The sequence below is a fragment of the Giraffa tippelskirchi genome, chromosome 10 (assembly GCF_054371585.1).
Source record: "Giraffa tippelskirchi isolate mGirTip1 chromosome 10, T2T-mGirTip1v1.2.pri, whole genome shotgun sequence".
NCBI lineage: Eukaryota > Metazoa > Chordata > Mammalia > Artiodactyla > Giraffidae > Giraffa > Giraffa tippelskirchi.
In genome coordinates, this window is record NC_137284.1 from 19107616 (window position 1) to 19113207 (window position 5592).

Sequence of the window (5592 nt, forward strand, 5' to 3'; positions counted from 1 at the left end):
ATGTGGGTTGTTTCAGAGGAGAAGAAAAGAGTCATCTGTTTAGAGAAAATAACAGATGACCCAGCTGCACAAATGTTCCCCCATTCTCTTACCTCCCCACTCCCTGCACCGCAATCAAATATTCTGGCTTTATCCCCCTCCCCCTATGGTGTCCTTGTCCTTCATTCCTATTTTTTTAACATAACATTTTTTTAAATTATTGTTTATTTTTGTATATTTATTTATTAATTTATTTATTTTATTTTTGGCTGCACTGGGTCTCCGTCGCTGGCTGCGGGCTTTCTCTCGTTTCACAAAGCGGGGGCTGCTCTCTGGTTACGGTGCCTGGATGTCTCATTGCGGTGGCTTCTCTGGTTGTTGAGCGCAGGCTCTAGGGCACTCGGGCTTCAGTAGTTTGGGCACTCAGGCTTACTTGCAACATGTGGGATCCTCCCGGACCAGGGATCAAACCCGTGTCCCCTGCATTGGCAGGCAGATTCTTAACCATTGTACCACCAGAGAAGCCCCTTCATTCCTATTGATTTGACCCACAGCGCCGTTTCCCTTGTTAGTGGCCTGGCCTATCCTCCAGGGATCTCAGAGCACTACATCATCGTCCATCACCAGTGTGGATGGTGCTTCCCGGACCAGAGCCATTGCAGGAGAAGAGAAGGGGAGCTCTCCTGTCCTCCTCATCTCAGTTTCTGCCTCTTCCCTTCTGACCAGATCAAGCATTATTTATTGAAGTCAGAGGACTGCTCGCTATTAGTTTCTCAACAGGCTAAGATATCTACCCACCAGCTCCTCCTGAACTGAGGGGAAGGTGGGGCATAACTTACATTGCTGGGCTCATCACAGGCCCCACTTCATTGACAAGGACATTTCTGGTTGATTGGTTCACCTTCTTGAGGGCCTGGAATTTCACCCTATATCTTTGTCTGCTAGCTTGATATTTAGTCAGTGAGGTTCTTCTCCCTGCCTCCTCTGGCTGCTCCACTCTTTTAAGAAAGCAATAGGGATGCCCTGCACACAGCCTAGCCCCCACCACAGGCACATTCCAGTGGCTGCAGAATCTCATCAAACATCAAGAGGTCAACATCACAAAATACCAACCCAGTCTCTTCCTTCAAAGACCTTGAAATTATAGTGAAGGGGCCACAGACTGAGAGGAACACGCGGGATGAGGTGTCCATGGAGATGACAGAGTATGAGGAGACCCCGCTTCATCCATCTGCACAGAATCCAGGCTGAATCTCTTAAGGGACACTGCCCCTCCCCCACTGCGGGGCTTGGCTCAAGGCACCGAGGAAGGGGAGAGTTTCCTGGCGAGTCAGATTGCTCATGTGCAAAGAGCCTCTGCTTTCCTTCCCTTCACTTCCAGGTTATTCTGTCTTCTACCCTGGTTGTTCAGTTGTGTCTGACTCTTTGCAACCCCATGGACTGCAGCACACCAGGCTTCCCTGTCCTTCACTATCTCCTGGCATTTACTCAAACTCATGTCCATTGACTCGATGATGCCATCCAACCATCTCATCCTCTGTCAACCCCCCTTCTCCTCCTGCCCTCAATCTTTCTCAGCATCAAGGTCTTTTCCAGTGCATCGGCTTTTTGCATCAAGTGGCCAAAGTATTGGAGTTTCAGCTTCAGCATCAGTTCTTCCAGTGAATATTTAGAGTTAATTTCCTTTAGGATTGATTGGTTTGATCTCCTTCATGTCTACCCTGGAGGTGTGTTTTAAGACAAGAAAAAAAGAAGCAGGCTGTCCTGCCAGCTGGTTTTGGCAGTGTCACCGTAGACAAATGACTACCTACTTCTGTTTTCTTATCTCTAAAATGGAGCAAAGGTTGTGGGGAAGATCAAATGAGATAATTAGTGGGTGAGATATTATAAATTATAAATGTGATATAAATGGGCTCTGAGAGTCAGATTGCCCTGGTTCGAATTCTGCATCCAGTTGTCGTGGACCTTGTGCAAAATCTTGAACTCTCAGTGCCTCAGTGTCCTCATTGTGAAGCGGAATTCAAATAGTATCTGCTTTATGAGATCTAGTTTAAGAATTAAAAGCATGAATAGAGAGAGAGCACTGAAAACAGTGTCTGGAATATACTTAGGATTCTAAAGTTAGAATACTTAATCTTTTCTCCTTTTAGAATTTGAGTTCCTGGGAGTCAAGATCTAGTTTTCCCTAAAGGATAATAAAGGTGCCAAGTTAATTGCACTGAGAACTGATAAGAGTGTGTGAGATCTTGCCATGGTCACATGGGCCACCAATTGCTGTCCTGCGGAGAGGTTATCTGTATGGCCCTTCCTCCAGAGGGACCAGGAGCATCATCACTCAGAAACCACACCCCCGCTACTCTCCTTCCACTTTCATCAAGACCCTCATCCAGAGAACAGAAACTCAAGGTTCAACATGGAATGAAATATGTCACCATTTTTAACAACATTTAGAAGGCGCCTCTAAGAAGAGTAATTAAAACAGCACCCAGAGGTGTGATAACTTTTTCTCTAAGAACACAGAGTTCTCTGTTGGCTGGTTTAGCACATGAAAATTATTGTATACAAAGTACCTTAAAGATGCAGTATGAGCCACAAATCCCAAGAGAGATTAGGGACTGTAGCAAAATGATGACGCAAATGTCCCAGATACAGCCTGTAATCAGTGCTGAGGCTCTGATTCCTGCCAGCCCAGCTCCTGGCCAGCACATGGACAGTGACCCAGAGCTCTCCACTCCAGCAAAAACACAACTGAGAGCACCAGGGGTTCTCTGGCGGCTCTAGTGGTGAAGAACCTGCCTGCCCACGCAGGAGATGTTAAGAGATGCCGGCTGAATCCCTGGGTCGGGAATATCCCCTGGAGAAGGGCATGGCAGCCCACTCCAGTATTCTCACCTGGAGAATCCCATGGACAGAGGAGTCTGGTGGGCTCTGGTCCATGGGGTCCCAAAGAGTTGGACACAATTGAAGTGACTTAGCACACACACCAGAGCCCCAGGGACTGCTCCCCCAGGTCTCCAACTCAGCAGCCAAAACTGAGCGTTTTCCACCCAAGTTGGACAAGATAATTATCTCCACACAGTTTGAGAAACATGGTGATAGATCTCATTTTATTTAGTACATTAAGGTTAGAATTTGTGCAAGACAGTAAAGCAAATCTAAAAATATATGGTACTATAGTAAAATCAATAGGGATTATTAGGAGCGGAGTGTTATATCGGAGGCAATAAAGCCTTGGAAATCCAAGAAAACAATGTTCTAGTAAACCTACAATAAATGACTATGATTTAATCACTTGGTAAATAAGCCAGTATTTCTATGGGTTTTATTGTTTCATGGTATAAAAAATGCACATTAGGGATTCTCCAAGATAACTCGTCTAAAGAGTATATCTCAGAGTAGCATCACTTTGGCAATTTATGCTTTTAAATAATAGTATATTATTTTCTTCATAGATCTACATTTTTAAGCCTCTCATATGCTTTTAAGATTTCACTTACCATTAGGTGATCATGCTGAAGATTCTCAGGCCTTTGAACACATGAAATTATATTACCCATGCCCTTCTCCTACTTCATAGAACAGGCACACTTGGGAATTTCTACAGGGAACTTGGTTTTCTGAACTGCTTTCCATTTATCTGGGTAGTAATTCCAAATGTTGGTTTAGAAAATTGGAAGCCGTCTGACTTGAAGTTCTCATCTCCTATTCAAATAACCCAAATCAAAAGGGGCTTTCCCCATCCCCCACTCAGAGTTATTCTGAATAGTCAAATGAAGATTAAACTCTTGATTTAAGTAGCTACATCTTAGCAGTAATTAACATGTACATCAAATACTCTTTTTTCCCCCTTTGATATGATGTGGTACTAGAATTTAAACCCTGATGAAGGTGCCGAAATTAACTGCAATGGGAAATGAATAATAATTCTTTTAAGATGACTTTGCCTTTTGCATTAGCTTACATGTGAGCCCTTTTCCAAACTCCGCACTCTGCTCTTAAGAATCTGCAAGTCAGGCAGACAGGTCAGTTCCAAAGATCTATGAGTCCAGGGCAAAAAAGTAAAAAGCCTTAGTCCTATGCCCATGTCTGCATATGTTCTCATTCGTGTTAGCTGGACACACTCTTCTAATGAAAAAAGCAGAGGTTGTCTTCTCTAAGTTTGGATGATTTACAAGAAGTTAGAGAAGGAGTTTAAAATGGGGTATGAGGCAGGAAGAAGAGATCAAGAGACCTGTAAAGGCACTCGGAGCAAGAGGAAAGAAAATGAATGTGGGACCAGAGAAGGGATGTTGTTTTCTTGGATTTCCAAGGCTTTATTGCTCCTTCTTAGTGTAAAAACCCCTTGAGTTAACTTCCTAGGGCAGTGGTTCTCTATTTTTTTAGAATGATGAGAATTTGAGATCTGAGTAAAGCTCTGGACTCTCTTCCCAGAAATGCACATATAACACACCTGTGCACACATATAAGGACACCATCGTGTATGGGATGTGTGGACCCATCTGTAGGCCTGGAAATCACATATTAAGAACTGCTGTACCCTAAAGACTTAGTCTAATACCCTTACTTTGTGAATATCCATGCAATTAAGAGTACCCTAAATCCTGGGCTTGTCAAAAGTAGGGTTTTTTTTTTTTAGATCTGATCAAATTTCCCATTTATTTATGAGCAATATTTTGCAAACTTTAGTTTTCTGCATCCCATTTGTCATATCCATTTACTGTGTCCATGCCGTAGTACCATAGCTGTACTATTACTGACAAAGTTTTTCTTTAAACTATTTTATTCTTCAAAAGTAAGTTGGTGAAACTTCCCTGGTAGTCCAGTGGCTAAGACTCTGTGCTCCCAATGCAGAGGGCCCAGATTCAATCCCTGGTCAGGGAAATAGATCCCACATGCTGCAGTTAAGAGTTTGTATGCCACAACAAAAGATCAAAGATCCTATGTACCACAACTAAAACCTGGCACAGCCAAGTAAATAAAATAAATAAATATTTTTCAAAAGTATGCTTGTTACTAGATACTACATTTTAATAAGGTCATGGATAATCAAGAGATCAGTCAGTGGAGAATGATCTGGATGGTGAGGAGTCTAGGATCCAAGTATGGACTGAAATATTAGGGGAAGTTTAAAAAGAACTACAGGGAAATATGATAGCTAATCAGAAAAATTTGAAAAAGAAAGCAGCCTTGTTCGGTGTTTTCTGTTGGTTTTTAGTGCGGGAATCATTTTACTAGAAGAACCAAGTTTGATCAGTAGGAAGGGTAATAATCTTCCCAACAATTAGAAGTTCCTCCTTGCAATCTAGTCTCCACATAGCATCTTTTTAAAATATGAATCAGCTTCCATCACTTTCCCATTCAGGCCCATGTGATGGCTTCCCACCACCCTTGGAATAAAATCCAGAGTCCTCACTATGGCAGGTGGGTCCTACACCATCTGGCTCCCACTTTCCTCTCTGGGCTCATCTCATCCCCATTCTCCTCCAACTTGATTCTTCTCCAGGCTGTTGGCCTTGTTTCAAGCGACAAACTCAGTCTCACCTCAAAGCCTTGCCATGTCTCATTTCCTCGGCTTCAGAGGCTCTTCCCTGGATCTTGGGGAGATGGTTCTTT

General features: G+C 43.2%; 1 non-coding gene across 1 annotated transcript; it reads left to right on the top strand.

Annotated features, from left to right (window-relative positions):
• The first annotated feature begins 4787 nt into the window (after positions 1 to 4787).
• Positions 4788 to 4860, top strand: TRNAG-CCC (transfer RNA glycine (anticodon CCC)). The gene has a single exon. It is a non-coding gene; the product is annotated as a tRNA-Gly (tRNA).
• The last annotated feature ends 732 nt before the right edge of the window (positions 4861 to 5592 follow it).